Source organism: Ovis aries, chromosome 11 (assembly GCF_016772045.2).
Source record: "Ovis aries strain OAR_USU_Benz2616 breed Rambouillet chromosome 11, ARS-UI_Ramb_v3.0, whole genome shotgun sequence".
Classification (NCBI taxonomy): domain Eukaryota; kingdom Metazoa; phylum Chordata; class Mammalia; order Artiodactyla; family Bovidae; genus Ovis; species Ovis aries.
Genome location: NC_056064.1, coordinates 36484812 through 36503478, shown reverse-complemented (window position 1 = coordinate 36503478; position 18667 = coordinate 36484812). Strand labels below are relative to the sequence as shown.

The following is an 18667-nucleotide window of genomic DNA, read 5'->3' as shown; positions in this document are numbered from 1 at the left end:
TATCAGTAGCTCTCATGTTAGGGTTGAGGAGCTGACCCCATAGAAGGTAGAATGACTTGCCCAAGATCACACCGGTAGGGTGCTGGCAGAGGTGGGATTCAGTTCTTTAAGCTCCACAGAGAGTGGAGGTGGAAGAAATGCTACAGAGGGAGCTTGGAGCTTGAGAAGGGCTTGGACTACTTCGGTGGCGATCCCCAGCTTGATTTTGTGGGTGCAGGGCTTTTAAATAGGAAAGTTTCACAGAAGAGCAGAGACCCAGACTTCCTGGGTCCAAATCCTGCTCTGAAACCTAGATGTGTGACTTTGGGCAAGTTACTTAACCTCTCTGTACCTAGTTTTTCTCACCAGTACAAAGGAACCGGTCATAGTGCCTATCTCAGAGGCGTGCTGGGAGGGTTGAGCGTCCATGAACCTAAGGTTTTTTGAGCAGAGAGCAGTGCAGGCTGTGTGTTACGCACTGTCCGTGTGCATTAGCACAGGTGGCCCCTAGCTGGACCCCTTCCTTCGCCCTTTCTCACCACCTCGCCCTCCTCCCACCCATCATCCTCTGAGGACTGAGAGATGCTGCCCTGAGCAAGGAACTGAGCCCCTGCCCTGCCACGTGCCCTGCCCATCTTTGCTATGGCTGTGCCTGGTGGGCAGAAGGTATGTATACAAGACTCAGGTGGGGGAAGGGGAGCAGCATGGAAGAGCCTGAAAGACCCTCCCCAGTGACTGCGAGTGGCGTCCAGGGTACAGAAGGGGCTGCCCCATGGTTCCAGCTGTGGGATGAGAGAGGGGCTTCAGGTGCTGGGTGAGGAGGAGCTGGGGCTGGTTTCCAGCAGGAGGACAGGGGTAGCTGGGCTGAGAAGGAGGGAAGTGGGGGTGAGGGAGAGTTGGGGCTGGGGTGCGAGGTGGGGCAATGGAACAATGAGGGTGGCGGGGATCCGACGGAAATCCACCCTGGAGTAGGGGGTTGAGGACAGGCCTGGAAGTGGAGGAGGCTTGGCGGAAGTGTCAGCCTGGTGTGTCCCTTGATTTCTGTTTGCTCCTACAGAGGCTGGGGCATTCTCCCCAGAGCCTGACAGCTCCCTGACCAGTCCTCTCTCATCTCTCAGGGGCACACCCCGCCCACCCCCAGCCGAAGCCAGGAATGGGGCTGTGGGCAAGGGGTTGGTCATCTGGGTGACACTGGCTGGAGAGGTGTGCCTGAGAGGCACCTGGCCTTTTCTGATGGTGGGCAGGGGCCAGTGGGGTGAGGGGGTCTGGACACAACCTCAGCTGCAGAAAAAGTGTGCTCTCCTCAGTGGGAATCAGTAGAAGAGCACCTTCAGTTCAGTTCAGTAGCTTGGTAATGTCCCAGTCTTTTTGACTCCATGGATTGCAGCATGCCAGGCTTCCCTGTCCCTCACTGATTCCCAGGGCTTGCTCAAACTCATGTCCATCAAGTTGGTGATGCCATCCAACCATCTCATCCTTCAGTTTTTCTCAGCATCAGGGTCTTTTCCAATGAGTCAGTTCTTTATATCAGGTGGCCAAAGTATTGGAGCTTCAGCTTCAACATCAGTCCTTCCAATGTATATTCAGGCCTGATTTCCTTTAGGATAGACTGGTTGGATCTCCTTGCAGTCCAAGGGACTCTCAAGAGTCTTCTCCAACACCACAGTTCGAAAGCATCAATTCTTCAGTGCTCAATTTTCTTAATGGTCCAACTCTCACAACTGTACATGACTACTGGTAAAACCATAGCTTTGACTATACAGATCTTTTTTTTTTTTTTTTTTTGCAAAGTAATGTCTCTGCATTTTAATATGCTGTCTAAGTTTGTCATAGCTTTTCTTCCAGGGAGCTAGTGTCTTTTAATTTCATGGCTGCAGTCACCATAAGCAGTGATTTTGGAGCCCAAGAAAATAAAGTCTGTCACTGTTTTCATTGTTTCCCCATCTATTTTCCATGAAGTGATGGGACCGGATGCCATGATCTTTGTTTTCTGAATGTTGAGTTTTAAGCCAGCTTTTCATTCTCCTCTTGACCTTCATCAAGAGGCTCTTCAGTGCCTCTTCGCTTTCTGCCATAAGCATGGTGTCATCTGCACATCTGAAGTTATTGATATTTCTCCCGGCAATCTTGATTCCAGCTTGTGCTTCATCCAGTCCGCATTTCACATGATGTACTCTGCATACAAGTTAAATAAGGAGGGTAACAATATACCCTGTTATGTTATATATATGTATATGTATATATAACAATATACCAGCCTTGTATAATGGAATGCTTTCTCAATTTGGCCAGTCCGTTGTTCCATGTCTGGTTCTAACTATTGCTTCATGACCTGCATACAGATTTCTCAGGAGGCAGATAAGGTGGTCTGGTATACCCATCTCTTGAAGAATTTTCCACAATTTGTTGTGATCAATACAGTCAAAGTCCTTAGCATAATCAATGAAGCAGAAGTAGATGTTTTTCTGGAACTCCCTTGCTTCTTCTATGATCCAACGGATGTTGGCAATTTGATCTCTGGTTCCTCTGCCTTTTCTAAAACCAGCTTGAACATCTGGAAGTTCTTGATTCATGTACTGTTGAAGCCTGGCTTGGAGAATTTTGAGCATTACTTTGCTAGCGTGTGAGATGAGTGCAATTGTGTGGTACTTTGAATGTTCTTTGGCATTACCGTGAACTCCCTGATGTTCAAGCTGGTTTTAGAAAAGGCAGAGGAACCAGAGATCAAATTCCCAACATCCGCTGGATCGTGGAAAAAGCAAGAGAGTTCCAGAAAAACATCTATTTCTGCTTTATTGACTATGCCAAAGCCTTTGACTGTGTGGATCACAATAAACTGGAAAATTCTGAAAGAGATGGGAATACAGACCACCTGACCTGCCTCTTGAGAAATCTGTATGCAGGTCAGGAAGCAACAGTTAGAACTGGACATTAAACGACAGACTGGTTCCAAATAAGAAAAGGAGTATGTCAAGACTGTATATTGTCACCCTGTTATTTAACTTATATGCAGAGTACATCACGAGAAACACTGGGCTGGAAGAAGCACAAGCTGGAATCAAGATTGCCGGGAGAAATATCAATAACCTCAGATACGCAGATGACACCACCCTTATGAAAGAAAGTGAAGAGGAACTAAAAAGCCTCTTGATGAAAGTGAAAGAGGAGAGCGAAAAAGTTGGCTTAAAGCTCAACATTCAGAAAACAAAGATCATGGCATCCGGCCCCATCACTTCATGGAAAATAGATGGGGAAACAGTGGAAACAGTGTCAGACTTTGTTTTTTTGGGCTCCAAAATCACTGCAGATGGTGACTGCAGCATGAAATTAAAAGACGCTTACTCCTTGGAAGAAAAGTTATGACCAACCTAGACAGTATATTCAAAAGCAGAGACATTACTTTGCCGACTAAGGTGCGTCTAGTCAAGGCTATGGTTTTTCCTGTGGTCATGTACGGATGTGAGAGTTGGACTGTGAAGAAGGCTGAGCACCGAAGAATTGATGCTTTTGAACTGTGGTGTTGGAGAAGACTCTTGAGAGTCCCTTGGACTGCAAGGAGATCCAACCAGTCCATTCTGAAGGAGATCAACCCTGGGATTTCTTTGGAAGGAATGATGCTAAAGCTGAAGCTCCAGTACTTTGGCCACCTCATGCGAAGAGTTGACTCATTGGAAAAGACTCTGATGCTGGGAGGGATTGGGGGCAGGAGGAGAAGGGGACGACAGAGGATGAGATGGCTGGATGGCATCACGGACTCGATGGACGTGAGTCTGAGTGAACTCCGGGAGATGGTGATGGACAGGGAGGCCTGGCGTGCTGCGATTCATGGGGTCGCAAAGAGTCGGACACGACTGAGCGACTGAACTGAACTGAACTGAACTGGCATTGCCTTTCTTTCAGATTGGAATGAAAACTGACATTTTCCAGTTCTGTGGCCACTGCTGAGTTTTCCAAATTTTCTGGCATATTGAGTGCAGCACTTTCACAGCATCATCTTTTAGGATTTGAAATAGCTCAGCTGGAATTCTATCACCTCCACTAGCTTTGTTCATAGTGATGCTTCCTAAGGCCCACTTGACCTCGCATTCCAGGATGTCTGGCTCCAGGTGAGTGATCACACCATTGTGGCTATCTGGGTCATTAAGATCTTTTTGGATAGTTCTTCTGTGTATTCTTGCCACCTCTTCTTAATATCTTCTGCTTCTGTTAGATCCATACTGTTTCTGTCCTTTATTGCGCCCATCTTTGCGTGAAATGTTCCCTTGGTATCTAATTTTCTTGAAGAGATCTCTAGGCTTTCCCATTCTATTCTTTTCCTTTATTTCTTTGCATTGATCACTTAGGAAGTCTTTCTTATCTCTCCTTGCTATTCTCTGGAACTCTGCATTCACATGGGTATATCTTTCCTTTTCTCCTTTGCCTTTCACTTCTCTTCTTTTCTCAGCTATTTGTAAGGCCTTCTCAGACAACCATTTTGCCTTTTTACATTTCTTTTTCTTTGGGTTGGTTTTGATCACTGCCTCCTCTATGATGCCTCCTCTTATGACCTCCATCCACAGTTCTTCAGATACTCTATCAGATCTAATCCCTTGAAACCATTTGTCATTTCTACTGTATAATCATAAAGGATTTGATTTAGGTCATACCTGAATGGTCTATTGGTTTTCCCTACTTTCTTCAATTTAAGTCTGAATTTTGTAATAAGGAGTTCATGATCTGAGCCACAGTCAGTTCCTGGTCTTGTTTTTGCTGACTGTTTATAGCTTCTCCATCTTCAGCTGCAAAGAATATAGTCAATCTGATTTTGGTATTGACCATCTGGTGATGTCCATGTGTAGAGTTATCTCTTATGTTGTTGGAAAAAGGTGTTTGCTACGGCCAGTGCATTCTCTTGGCAAAGCTCTGTAAGCCTTTATCCTGCTTCATTTTGTACTCCAAGGCCAAATTTGCTTGTTACTCCAGGTATCTCCTGACTTCATACTTTTGTATTCCCATCCCTGATGATGAAAAGGACATCTCTTTTGGTGTTGTTCTAGAAGATCTTGTGGAGAAGGCAATGGCAACCCACTCCAGTACTCTTGCCTGGAAAATCCCATGGACGGGGGAGCCTGGTAGGCTGCAGTCCATGGAGTCACGAAGAGTTGGACACGACTGAGTGACTTCACTTTCACTTTTCACTTTCGTGCATTGGAGAAGGAAATGGCAACCCACTCCAGTTTTCTTGCCTGGAAAATCCCAGGGACGGCAGAGCCTGGTGCCAGAATCGGACACAACTCAAGCGACTTAGCAGCAACAGCAGCTAGAAGGTCTTGTAGTCATCATAAAACAGTTCAACTTCAGCCTCTTTGGCATTAGTGGTTGGGGCATAGACTTAGATTACTGTGATATTAAGTGGTTTGTCTTGGAAACAAACAGAGATCATTCTGTCGCTTTTGAGATTGCACCCAAGTACTGCATTTTGGACTCTTTTGTGGACTATGAGGGTTACTCCATTTCTTGTAAGGGATTCTTGCCCACAGTAGTAGATATAATGGTCATCTGAATTAAATTCGCCCATTCCAGTCCATTTTCGTTCACTGATTCCTAAAATGTCGATCTTCACTCTTGTCATGTCCTGTTTGACCACTTCTAATTTACCTTGTTCATAGACCTCACATTCCAGGTTGCTATGCAATATTGTTCTTTGTAGCATCGGCCTTTACTTCCGTCACCAGTCGCATCTACAACTAGGCATTGGTTTTGCTTTGCCTCCATCTCTTCCTTCTTTCTGGAATTATTTCTCCGCTCTCCGCCAGTTGCATTTTGGGCACCTACAGACCTGGGGAGTTCATCTTTTGGTGTCATATCTTTTGCCTTTTCATACTGTGAATGAAGCATGGATCACAGCATTGTCTAACTCAGAGAAACTATGAGCCATGACATGTAGGGTCATCCAAGATGACGGGTCCTGGTGGAGAGCTGACAAAACGTGGCCCACCGGAGAAGGGAATGGCAAACCATTTTAGTACTCTTGCCTTGAGAACCGCATGAACAGTATGAAAAGAAGAGCGCCTGTCCTTCTCTTCTTCCCTCCTTCTCCCTCCTCCCTATATATTCTTTCTCTAGCTCTGGCATTCAGTTATTGTTTGAATTTATAAGCAGAGCTAAGGATGTGAATTCTATGGTTTCCAGGATCCAGTTCCTTGCTCTGTGAAGAAGGAAGTCAGGACATAAATGGGGACGGAATTGGTGATGGGGAGGTAGGGATGTAGGAGTGAACTCTGGCTTGAGACCCAGCAAAAATGAATCACCTGTCCTGGGTCTTTTCTCATGGTCTAGGACTGGGCAGAGGAAAGCAAGGGAAATGGGTGGAGAGATGAATAAAAACACTCATTTATTTTAAAATTAATCTTCACAATTAAACAGATAAGTAATTGGACATAAAATCCCAATTATGTCCATTGAATTCAGTGCTTCCTACACCTCGGCTGTGGGAATACTACTGGCCCGACTTCTGCAGTGAGGTCTTTCAAGTTGACTGATTTGATAACAACTCGCTTTTCAAACGTAGCTTCTCCACCAATTCCTAGCTTTGCTATTTGGGCAAGTCCCTTCTCTGTGCCTTTGTTTCCTCACCTGTGAAATGGGATAACAATGTACTTATCTCATGGGGTTATTGTGAGGATTAAATGAGTTAGTGTTTATAAAGCAGTTGGAAGAGTGCCTGGCTCATGGGAAGCGCTATCTGTTTGTCAAATAGAATGAGTAAATAAATACTTCCGAGCAATAACAGCTGTGACGTGGTGACCTGGTGAGGTAGATTTTCTCATGTACATTAAAATAAAGAACTAACTTGAGTTTCCTGGCTGTCTGGTAGATAGGAGTTGATGCTCTCAGTGCTGTGGCACTGGGTTCAATCCCTGGCCAGGAAACTAAGATCCTGCAAGCTGCCAGCTTGGCCAAAATTTAAAAAAAAAAAAAACAAAAAAAAAAAAAAAAAAACCTAGAGAAAACTAGGAACCATTACTATAGAATTGTCTTCCATATTGCCAATGGGAAATTGGCCCAGATGCAGCTTCCGCTCTGTCTTTGTGCAGGTTCATTTTGCATGGTTTAACTCAATCCCAGTTGCAGCCCATACTCTCCTCCTGGGGGCGGTGTCACTGGATCCGTATCAGCCTCTTTGTCACCATGGCTTTGCCAGGGCACCACTGCCGTGAGATGTCAGAGCTGCTTGGATCCCATGCTTGCTGTGACCCGGCTCCTCCGCGGGAAGGCGCTGTTCCCAACGAGGCACCAAAGCAGGTGGGCCGTCTGTACTGGAGACCTCTCCCAGGAGTACCTACCCTGGACCCCAGGATTCCATGCTCTGTCCCAACCGAGCCCCTCATTTCAATCTTCTGCTTTTTATGAACCTGGGAGAAAGGGGAGCCTGGGAGTTGGGGAAGGAACAGGATAATTCTGAGGCCTGGGCAGGTTGCCTTCAATTTACCCTCTGGGCGCCTCCTATTTGATCGGCTTTAGGACTTTAATTTGCTTGTTGTTTGAGGTTAACCACCTTCCTTAATGAAGCTGGGGATGGAGAGGGCAGGTGGGGAGAGAAACCCCTGAAGGTGTGAGAGTGCAAGGGCTTCTCTTGGAGGCCCCCGGGTGGCTGTTGGGCTGTGAAGCAAGAGACGGTGCCTGCCAGCACCCAACTTGTCCTCCAGGTATGATCCATGGAGGCACATCCTGACTGTCACGGGGTGGGGAGGGGAGAAGGGCCTCTGTCTTCTGGAAGCTCTGCCCAGTCGCAGCAGGAAGATTCAGGGAAGACGTCCCACCAGACCAGGGTGGGCAGAGCGGCTGAGGAGGATTCTCAGGAGATGGGAATGGCTGTGTCGGTCAGACTCGGTGGCAGTCTAGGTGGCCAGTCATACGGTGAATCCTCAGGCTCTGCTGGGGCTTCCAGTCAGGACCCCAGAGCCGGCGAGGGGACATCTGGGCTGCCTTCCTCAATCCACAGCCGGAGGTCTGAGGCCCTGGTGTACAAGGGAGTCGGTTTCCACGTTCAGGTCTGCCTGTCTTGGTATCTGTGTGTGTGTGAGGGAGGAGAGAGCTGCTCTTCCCTCAGACCAGGGGCTCCTTGGCAGGGCGGTATTTCATCGGAAGATGGGGGCTTTCTGAGGGCAGAAGCAGTGCTGCCTCAGTGATCCGTTCCTGCTTCCAGAGGGTGCTCACCGGCCCTGAGGACCCCACCAGCAATTCTCTGCCTGCCCGCTCCCCTCCCCCGCTCCCTCCCTCCCAGCACACACACCATCAAGAGACTCCTTTGAAGTGCTGAGTGTGTTGTTCCTAGGACTTAAACCGGCAGGCAGAGCCGGGTGTGGAGCCCTGGTAATGAGGCTTTTCGGAGTGGGGCTCCCATCTGATAAGCAGTCCTTCGTGGCTTTCCACTTCCTATTCTAATGAAGGATGCTGCTGAGGGACAGCTGGGTCCAGGACCCACGTGGCACCTGCCTTCTCACCTTGGCTGAGTTGAGCCCTGGGGCTGTACGACCTCTGGGATCCCATGATGTCCTGTGTCAAAGAAGGCCTTTGGACAGTTCCTCTGACCTCCAAATGGAGGCAGGGACTGTGGTTGCCTTTCTTACCCCATGTAGAGCCTCCATCATGCTGTTCGAAAAGGCTTTGGGTCAGAAGCCAGGAAGAACCTTCCAGGTCACAGAGGTAGGTGATAATAAACCTGCAAGGTTTGGGTCCGCAGGGAGGTAGAATTAGAGAGTCAATCCCCTGCTTCAGGTTTTGGAGGGCCACCCTGCTGTTGTGGCGCTGGGCGATGTACGGGACAGGCAGGCAGTTGATAGCAGAGGGAAGGAGGTACCCGCATTAGCACCAAAAAAGACCTGAGGGTCATATACACACAGGAAAAGGAAGACGTTGGTCCTCTTCTGGCTTATTCTCCTCTCCCAGACATACAAATCAGGTTCTATGAAAACACTGGGGGAAATAAAGGTCAATAATGTGGTGAGCTGAGGCCTGGCACCTGCAGCAATGGTTAGCAGAGGTGTGGGAGGCCCGGGTTCGATCCCTGGGTCGGGAAGATCCCCTGGAGAAGGAAATGGCAACCCACTCCATTGCTCTTGCCTGGAGAATCCCATGGAGGGAGAAGCCTGGTAGGCTACAGTCCATGGGATCGTAAAGAGTCGGACACGACCGAGCTACTTCACCCTCCAGACCTTGATGCTGGGAATGAAAAAGGAGAAGAGGGTGGCAGAGGATGACATGGTTGGATGGCATCACCGATTCAATGGACATGAACTTGGGCGAACTCCAGGAGATGGTGAGGGACAGGGAGGGCTGGTGTGATGCAGTCCATGGGGTTGCAAAGAGTAGGACCCAACAACAACTCAACAGCCCTCCCCTTGATGGACACCTAAACGTCATTCTGCTGGCTTCTCCAGGAGGGCTGACTGGAGGTTGCCCCAGCTGTGCTCCTGTCTCCAGACTGACTTCTCTGCTGTTCCACCAAGAGGCTGCCCCACACCCCCTTGCTTACTGAGCAGTCTTAGACGAGTGGTTGCCTCAGTTTCCCCAACTGTAAAGTAAGGATAAGAGAGTGGGAGAAGGGATGGCATAGTCCCCGTAAAGCTGTTAATACAGAGCCTGGCACTCACTGGGCTTCTCCAAAGGCCCCTTTCGGGTGCCCTCCTGGAGGTTCTTTCTGCTGTCTGCCTGCTACCCCTCCTTGGCGTATGGAGTACGACATGGTGTCACCTTCCCAGCCTACGTGGGGAAGCAGGGTAGGGGGCATGTTGGTCCTTTCTGCCCTCAGTTTCCCTTTCTTAAATGTGGCTCCCCTCCTCTCCCCGCACCACCCACTGCGCCCCCCTCCCAGGCCTGCATGGTGAGATAATGTCTAAGAGATACTTGGAGTTACTTGGAGGAAGAGGCCAGACAGTGAGTGACCAGAGGTGATTATCTGGCGTGACTAAAGCAGCGGTTTCCCTCCCCAACCCCCAGCCCAGGCAGAAGGGAGGGGGACATCCGAGGTCACGCTCCAGAAGGAACTTCCCAAGAAGGGCTAGACCTAGGGGAGCCGACCTTGGGACAGGGGATTCAGGTGATTTTTCACAGGAAAAAACAATAACTCATCCCTTTGGGGAGGGGGTTTTGAGGCAGGGGGCTGGCCAAAAATGGCTCCATTCTCCCCTTGAACAACCACCCTATCTCCAGCTCTCAGCCTGTCTCCTCCATGGATGCCACTGCTCACCCTGGCCCTTGGCTCCTGCCCTTCTCCTCTCTGCCTCTCAAGGGGACCTGGCTCCCTCCCAGGACCTCCTCTGCATCCTGCCCGGGGTCCCCACTATGGCAGCCCAAGTTTAGACGCCTCTCTGAGCAGCAGAGATTCCTCTGCAGGAGGAAGATCCATTTTCCTCTCTCTCTTTACTCCTCTGCCCACCCCAACCCCAGAGGCCTGCAGAGGACCCGAAGGCTGCCCACCGAGAGTGCGGGTGGGCAGCAGGACTCCCATCAGCTCCCCCAGCCTCCTGTCCGTGGAGTGAGACAGCAGGCAGGAGGGCTGCAGTTCCCACCCAGACCTCTGGGTGCTGCCCAACTGCTGTGGTTGGCCCGCCCCTGAAGGACCTGGAGGTATTCACCTTCACTCTAACCCTCCTCCTGCCCCGCCTCCCCCCTCCCAGAAGGGGCCGCCTTCATTTAGAAAAGAGAAGCAGCCACACATATGAAATATTTTCATAAACATCATCTCTTTGATCCTAGTTATTAGTATGGCCGACTCCCATTTCACACATGGGAAAACTGAGGCACAGTGAGACCAAGTGGCTCACCCCGGGTCCCGTGGAAGCATGAGGAATCCTGACAAAGCCTCGGGAAGACAAGAATGAGCCTGCAGAGCCAGGCAGCCTCCAATGTCTGTGTGTGGGAAGCAGATACTCTGGCTTGTGCTGGTCTCCCAGTGCCACAGAAAGAGAGGAGGGCGTGCCTAGGGGACTGAGCCCCAGTGTGGGGGTCCAGTCTAGCCTTTGCTGTGGTCTTGCTGCTAAATACATGCTTAGAATACAGCATTTCTGTAAGCAGCACTGAAGTCTGTAGAATACAAAGTGGTCCGTAACTCCATCAGGTAACTCTGGTTAATGGTGGTGTGCTTCCTGCCAGAACTTTGTAGCATTCAAAAATTTTTTTTCAACACAAATGGGACTTTATTAACAAACAGTAAAGAACAAACAGTTCCTTGATTGAGTTTTCCATCATTCCTATCTTCATACACAAACAGCGATCTTTCAAACAGAACGCCCACTGTGGATGAAATCTAATGTGGTGAACCTTTCTTACCAGGAGGCATTGGGCAGTCCCATCATGGGTAATGATCAACAAGGAGTTTGGTCCCTTCACATTGGTGGGAGCATACTTCTACAAAGCATCCACTCCAGCCTGGGGTTCCTGAGAGATGCTCCCGAATGTGCTGTGCGTGCGTCACCATCCCTAGAGGAAAGTATCCTGGTCTCCTCCTTGGTGGTTTGATCCTGGGAGCAGGGTCTGCCTTTCAGGAAGGCCTTCCACAAGTCTGACCCAAATCCCGGTGGACGGGTGGAGCTGTTTCCTCCTCGCATCTCCTGGGCAGGGTCTTCCTGGGCAGCCTGGCTCCCAGCTGGCTGCTCTGTTCTCCTATACAACAGTGTGAGCACACTGGGAGGAAGGGAGCATTCCTCTCCTCTCCTTGTTGGAAGCTTCTTGCAGAAAAGAGGAGAAAGACTAAGGAAAGTCTGAAGAATCACTTCTGGTGTGTTCACTGAGAGCTGGGGGATGATGGGCCCACAAGACACCTTTTCACCTGCCAGTCTTCAAGTCTGGGAAGTGCACAGAAGTCCTTTTAAGGCTAGAAATTTCAAAGCACTTCTCAGATACATACAAAAGCTTCTCTTGGGAGACGGGGTGGGGGGGTGTTGGGTGCGGAGGGGTGGGGAGGTGGTGCTGACTGTGGCTTCCACAGTGGGGAGGTGGAAGGAAGCAGACCCAGGTGTCCCTCTCTCCTTAGCTGTTTCTGGCGTTGGCTTCTGCCCCACCCGCTCTGGTCCAGCTGGAAGATTGGGGTCACCCTGTATGGGGTGTCTGTCTCTACACTCACCTGGCAACTTAGAATACGTGGCTCCTTGGGACTAAGCAGGTCAGAGGAGTCAGCATTAACCCTTCACGTGTTAACCTGATCCACAGGTCTGTGAATTCGCAGCCAAAAACCTGCCAATAGATCTAATCAAAGACAGAACCTTCCGGGCAACACCTAACTCCGTCCGGAGGCTGTTGCTAATTTCACTCTTAATCTTTGTACCCAGCACTCATTCAACAGCAAGCTCTTGCTGCACACCTAGGTGCTGAGATCCACAGCCTCATGTATGAGTTGTGTGTGTGTCCCAGAGACCAAGCTCTCACGATGTGATGAGCGCTTTGACTGGAGAAGCTGCAACAGGAGAAATCAATGATTAGAAACTCACTCACTGATGTGCTATTAGCTCGATCATCCCTAATTGACACTGTTCCTGGCACTCTAACAAGCCAGGGGAAGTCCCAGGTGGAAGAGCCAAAGTGCTGGCTGGTTTTCCCTAGGGAGCCAGAAGGCTGGATTTGAACTGCAGACCACCTGACTGCAAAGCCCTTGCTCTTTGCACCCTTCTACTGCAGGCAACAATGCCAGGGGGTGGAGACAGTCAGGCCAAGGACCTTGTGTATGGTACACGCGTGGGTGAATGATTACCTGCCTGATCACCTTGGATCACAAGTGTCTGTTTCATGTGAGCCTCTCTTGATGGCACAGATTATGTCTTATCTGTGCCGTAAGTCTGTTTGAGTCCCAGACTGGGACTGGAGCCTGGTGCATAAATGAACATGTGAATGGATGATGAAGCCATCAGTGAGTTCCACTTTGGAACATATCAGTGGGATATCAGACTATAGAGCCAGAGGCCCCTTCCCCTCCATGAGGCTCAGCACCTTCAGGAAAGTCACTCTTGTCTGGATGGGGCAGTGCTGCGATGAGGAAGAGAAAAGACTGGCCCATCCTGAAAGCTGTGGTGGGAAAGTTGGGCAAGTGTGCGTCTGGGTCTCCAAGGGATCTTAAATGGTCATCTGTTCACCCTCCGGCCTTACCCCTCCTTTGCCCCTCAGGCAGGCGAGCAGGACCTCTTCTGAGATGACCACTTAGTTGCTGACAACAGAGATTATTAAGTGAATATCAAGTGAAAGGACAGAGACATTGGGAAAAGGTATTTGTTACTCAGGTCACTTGTCATGGGGGAACCTCCTCTGGTCACACTGTTCACCCTGGCACAACAGAAGGCTTGAAGGCTACTGTCTACCTAGTCTGAGTTCCCCAAGTTCCACTCTCTAGGAACTGCTCATTGGGCTGGTCCCTTGCAGAAAAATTTAAACTTCTCAGAATCATTGATGGACTTGGGGGTGAGGACCTTGATGGGGAAAGCATATAAAGTACCGGTTCCTGGTCCAGTGAATTTCAGTGGGGAGATTGTGGGAACATTTTGAACAAGCGCTCCTTGATTCTGAGGCAGGTGGGTGATCTCTGGCCTACATTCAGGAAAGGACCTTGAGCAGAAATTTGGTCATTTTCACTCCAAGAGGAGATGGGCTGGAAACCTCAGGGGCTTGGCCATGGTCCATTAAAGCCCCCCACCATGCCCCACCCCACAAACACACACACTGGGACTGCTCTGCACCAGCATCACAACAGGCCTGAGGAAGGAAGGAGGTGAGGCTCCCACAGCCCAGACAGGGCTTGACATGTCCCTGGGCCGATTTGGGGACTTAGCTTTGGTCACCAGTTTCCTTCTCTGGGTCTACAGTAAATCTCTTGCTGCGAAGGATATTCTTAAAGAGGTAGTGCTAGGGACTGGAGTTTTTCTTAGGTCTAATATGGCTGAGGGAGTGGCAGTGATCCATGAGGACAGAAGGACAGTCCCCCTACCCCACGGTAAGGAAGGAGGAGTTGGTGAGGAGCCAGTCAGCTCACCCTCAGGCTGCACTTCCTGGGTTCATCCCAGGCTGAAAGCCATTCTCTCCTTTTCTTCTTAGAGAATACTTCACTCCTCTCTCACCGCCATCCAATTCATTCAGGGGGCAAGTTCTTGATGTCTATCCTTAAGCTCTCCTGCTTATAAGCAGGACATCTCCCCTGTCAGGCCGGGAGAGGGAAAGCCATCTGACTTTCATCCCATCCTGCTTTTGAATCTATTAAAAATGCCTCCACCATCCCATCAAGCCATGTTCCTCACAGGCGAGAAGCTCCTCTCTGCCCTCCTTGGTCCGCAAGTGTGGAAAGGAGGAAACCTCCAGTTCCTGTGATCCCCTCTCCTGAATCCTCGAACTCCAGCCTGGTGTGTATTGGGGTGGGGGGGAGCAGGAAGACCAGTTTTTCCAGCCCTGAGACCAGCCTGCCCCTGGGGGTGCATGCGAGCCCAGTAGGATGGCAGCCTGGGCCTCTGTGGAATGTGGCCCATCCGGCTCTTGCTGCCTAAGGAAGGGAGGTCTGTGTAGCCGGAGTCCAGGGCTGGCTGGTCCAGAGACATCCCCTCCCACTCAGGCCAGGAATGAGTGCCAGCAGCATCCCTCCCAGCAGCCTTTCAGATCCTATTCCACTTGGCCAGGCCATTCCTCCTTCCCCTCCCCCTGGTTGGGGGAGGTGCTCAGATTGGCCTGCTCTGCCCTCCCACATTACCTTCTCCAGCCCCTGCCTCCTTACCCTCCCTGTTTGTAGGAGGGTTTCTTCAATTGAGGGGTCACTGCTCCCTCCAGGTTACAGGCACCCCAGGCTCAGGGACCCTGACTGTCTCAGTGACTGTCTATGCTCAGAACCTGGCAGTCAGTGTTCAGTAAATAATGCCCACTTTCTTGCCAAACTGCTGAATTAAATGCATGAAGATGAATACATTTGTAGAGGCACGGGTTGGCTGAGAAGCCAGGCTCCCCTCAACTGACGCTAAGATGGCTCATTGGTACCCAGCCTGTCCTAGCCAGTGTGGGGCCTGGAAAGAGCCAGGGTGAGCTGCTCTCCCCGCTCCCCTGTTTGCTGATCTCATCTCTCCATCCCCTTACACCCTGTTGTATTCTCCCAGTCCTCCCCGATCCTAACCCTCTTTGTCCCCATCCTATCTCTGGCCCAGGATACACAGAGCCACTTCCCTCCGTTTATTCCCCCTGCTCCTAGAAGCTTTCTCCTCCTTGAGGCCTTCCTGGAACTTGATTGGCTAAGACTCTCTGTCGGGTGCCCTTTTCTCCCTCTGTGAGTCTTCACCATATGTAGCCCATAGCCACGTGCCCCCACTGACCATTTCTGCCTCTGCCTGGGGCCTTGGAGTCCCTTCTAGTAGATGGTAGGGTCAGTCTGAATCCTGAGGGTTGTTGCTCTGAGATGAGCTGCGTGTGGAATGGCAGTGCAGGGGCGAACACTGGTTTGCACAAGGCCAGAACCCAAGGCCAGAACCCACTCAGTCACAGAAGTCCAGACTGGCATATGTGGCTCTCCATGTGGTCTCCCTGAGTCCTGTTGATACTCGTAGCAATGACACCTGCCATTTACTGAGCACTCACTCTATGCCAGGCTCTGTGCTAAGAACTTTTACGTGGTATTTCACCTAGTTCTCATAACAGCCTTATGGTATGTACTATTATTATCTCCATTTTACTGATCAGCAAGCTGAGGCTATTAGCTTTCTACAGGAAGGAAAAAAAACCTTAGCCCCTTTGAAGCCCTTGCATTTGATGGTCCTGAGCACCTGGTGCTGAGCATAGGAATGTGCAGATGCTCACCTGGCATACAGTCCGGTGAGGCAGCAGAGGGCTCTGTGAGAGGATGTGCCTAGGACTCCTGGCTCAGGTTCAAGGGCCCCACAGTCCAGAGGAGCTGGTGCCAGCCTGGGGACTGTCCTACTCTGTCAATTTCCTCAGAATTTCAGACAAAGGATAGACAGACAGCAGGAAGTACTTTGGGACAAAGCTAAGTGTAGCCTCTGAGGCCCAGGATCTCATCTCTGTCCCTATGTAGCCGAGAGCTCGGTGGGTGTGCACGTGGGTGAAAGGGCGTGTGGAGACTCAGGGCGCTGGTGTGGGAGGATCGCTAGGATGACCTGCCAGGCCCTCTGTGCCTCGAATCCTGGATCTTGCGTCTCAGGTCTTTCTCCGGAGGCCCTAGGGGAGTCTCTGATGGGTGGAGCGGCTGTCAGGTCTGTGTCGTGATGTTCTGGGCAGAGGGCGGGGTGCAGTGCAAGCCCTGACCTGGTTGGGCAGGTTGGCCCACCCTGAGTGGCACCTGTGACCAGGCGCCAACCCCACCTACCGCCCTTTGAAGTCATCCAGCCTGCATTTAAGGCCTGGCCCCTCTTCTGGGTCAACTCCCTGAAAAGAATTGGGGTCCTCTTAGGAGAAAGCTCCTCTTGCCTGGGGCCAGCTCCAGACACGGAGGGGGAAATGCAGGCCTGGGCCTGGCTGGAGGAGGTGTTAGCCTCCTTGGATGGGTCTCTGCAGGAACTGCTGCTGCTGCTAAGTCACTTTAGTCGTGTCTGACTATGCGACCCCACAGACGGCAGCCCACTGGCAGGGGCCAAAGCAGAAGGGGCTACATGAGAGGAGGCTGAAGCAGAGGGAGGGGATTGGTGGTGGGGTGGTAATGAAGGGAGAAGGCTTAAATTAGGGGAAAGCTCAGTGAGGGGCAGGGGATTCTGCCAGCAGAGATGGGGGCCTGTGGAGGAGGCAACTCCCTCCCAGGCTCAATCCATGGAAAAGTCCTCTCCAGCAGGCATTGAGGTAGTTGAGTCCCCCACACCCTACCCCATGCATTGCTCTGCACTTGGCATTTCTGTCTTACATAAGGTACCCCCTTGCCCCACCTCCCCACCCCCACCAGCACCTTCTCTTGGGTAGATCTTCATTCCTCCCCAGGGTCTAGAGCCAGCATCTGTCTGTGCAGCCACTGGGTGCTGGGTTAGCATGAAAAGCCACCCCAACTTCTGGCCCCACTGGGCACTTGCAGGCCCTGGGGCTATCCCATTCCCAAAACCGGGGTCCCCCTCCCAAGCACGGCCCAACGGCTCCTGCCCGACCTCTCCCCCAGCCCTGCCCTGCTCAGAGCAGACTTCTAATCCACCAGGAACCTCCTCAGAAAACCATTAGGCAGCCAGGCCCTGCAGGCCTCCGACAGGCCCTCCCCCCACCCTCCACCTTCCACTTCCCACCTCCCGTCGTCGACGCCACACCCACCCTGCAGTCTGGGCGCAGGGCCCAAGTAGACCCCTCGTTTTTGCTCACTGCCTAATTTCTGCTGCAGGTGGCTCTGTCCTTAGACCCGGCCCGGCCTGAGGATGGCCCCATGCCTTTGGGCCCTCACTCCAGCCTCTTCCCGGGGCCCCCAAGTCGCCAGGGAATGCTAGAGGAGGGAGCTTACCCCTACATCTAGGCTCCTGGGCTCTGCTACATCCTGCCCCCCCGTCCTGCCAGTCTGGGGGTGGCCGGGGACGCGCTGTGGGCCGGGCGGCGGCAGGGCTGGTGTGAGGGCCCCTCCCAGGTTGGGCTTACTCCACCTCGCCTTCGAATCCCGGGATCGTGCTGTCCAGGCCACACCCGACCCCAGCCTTCTTCCTCTCTGCTTCTGGCCGCCCCTTTCCCAGCCCTGAGCCTCTCCTCCTCCTCCAAGTTTGCTCAGGAGGCTGCACCTCTTCTCCTGGGGCCTACACTTCAGTGATGGAAGTGCCTCATGTTCAGCCCTAGTCACGGGGACTTGGCTTTGGTTCTGTCCTTGGGCAAGTCGCCTGACCTCTCTGAGGCTGTTTGCTCAGCCAAAATAGGGCTATGAACCCCACCTGCCGCGTTCGAGTGGTAGACGAGCCTGGCCCAGTAAGTGGTGAATTTATGGTAGAACCGCAAAGGGCTGGGACCCGTCTCTCCCTTCAAACTGGTCAGGGATTGTCATCTTCAAGCTTTAGCCCACCCGGGGCCATTGTGAGAGTGGGGAGGACGCGGGGACCATTTATTTCCAGGTCATACCGGACGTTGGAAGCAGGTGCTTCCCCTTCTGTCCTCACCGGCCAAGACAAAGAAAGGCCTCGCGTGGGGTTGATGGTGACGGGCTTCTCAGCATGGAGGGGAGGGAGGGGGTGTGGCCTCCTCCTCTCCAGAGCTCTAGGTTGAGGGGACTCCAGGCTGGGAGGGGCAGTGGGGACTCCCAGTGAGAGGCAGGAGACCCCTCATGGGGCCTCCTCCATGGCCCTTTCTTTCTTTGGGGCCCCAGCCAGGAAGAGAAATGGCTCCATCTGGTCATGGTGATCGCCGTCTCAGCTCTGTGATCACTTAGCAGCATCGTGGCGGGGGGTGGGGGTTGGTCCCCCTCTGAGGCCCAGGTGGCCATAGCAGAGACATCTTGCTGATTTCTTCCAAGTCGTGCCCTCATAAGCTGGATAACAGGTGCTTAAAGAAGATGAAGAATTAGTGATTACTGAGCATGCTGACATTTTGGAGTGTCGGGAGTAAACCATTTTCTGATTGAGATGGATGGATGGCAACAGAAGTGTTTATTGCATGAAGTAATATATGTAATTTCGGCTGAATTTTGTTTTTCTCCTCATGAACTTCCAGTCCCTTTCAGTCAGGCTGTTGGTGTGTGTTTAATATTAACAGTTTCCATTATTGTTGCTCACCCTGTGCCAGAGAC

The 18667-nt window shown here is 51.5% G+C and overlaps 1 long non-coding RNA gene across 1 annotated transcript; it reads right to left on the bottom strand.

The window, feature by feature from the left end:
- Window positions 1-11085: 11085 nt before the first annotated feature.
- LOC121820599 (uncharacterized) lies at window positions 11086-17496 on the bottom strand. The gene is made up of 3 exons (XR_006061187.2): window positions 17405-17496; window positions 12086-12415; window positions 11086-11807 (listed from the first exon to the last, which is right to left on the bottom strand). It is a non-coding gene; the product is annotated as an uncharacterized LOC121820599 (long non-coding RNA).
- Window positions 17497-18667: the final 1171 nt, after the last annotated feature.